This window comes from Trachymyrmex cornetzi, unplaced genomic scaffold, assembly GCF_001594075.2.
Source record: "Trachymyrmex cornetzi isolate Tcor2-1 unplaced genomic scaffold, Tcor1.1 scaffold237, whole genome shotgun sequence".
Classification (NCBI taxonomy): domain Eukaryota; kingdom Metazoa; phylum Arthropoda; class Insecta; order Hymenoptera; family Formicidae; genus Trachymyrmex; species Trachymyrmex cornetzi.
Window position 1 is genome coordinate 56,121 of NW_017297029.1, and position 490 is coordinate 56,610.

Consider the following 490-nt stretch of genomic DNA (forward strand, 5'->3'; position numbering starts at 1 on the left):
AGCCGTGTCCAACTGGGTGCCACCCGTTTACAACCACCTGAAACCATAACATTGCGCACAGTTAATACATAATTTACTATTTCTTATTAATGTTAATTTCAATATACCTGCTGAAGCTGCACAGTCATCGCATTTAACATATTCAACTTTTTCATTTTTCTCGTCAACGAGCATCGATACCGAACACAGTTTACTGTTGACTCTATGCTCGGGACACACTTTCCCTTGAATGTAACAGAAGCAGCCTTCTTGCTTTAATTCTACAAATCCAACTGCAGAATCTCCGTAGTTTTCACCTTCAGCTCCATAAAATGTGTGTATTAACAAAATAGAGTACATAATAATGCTGGATTCACACTGCATCCGATGTGCGTCGTACCACGCTCTGCAACCAATTAGAAAACGGGATTCCGATGATACGAAGCAAAATCCATCGGAATCCTGTTTTCTGATTGGTTGCAGAGCGTCGTACGACGCACATCGGATGCAG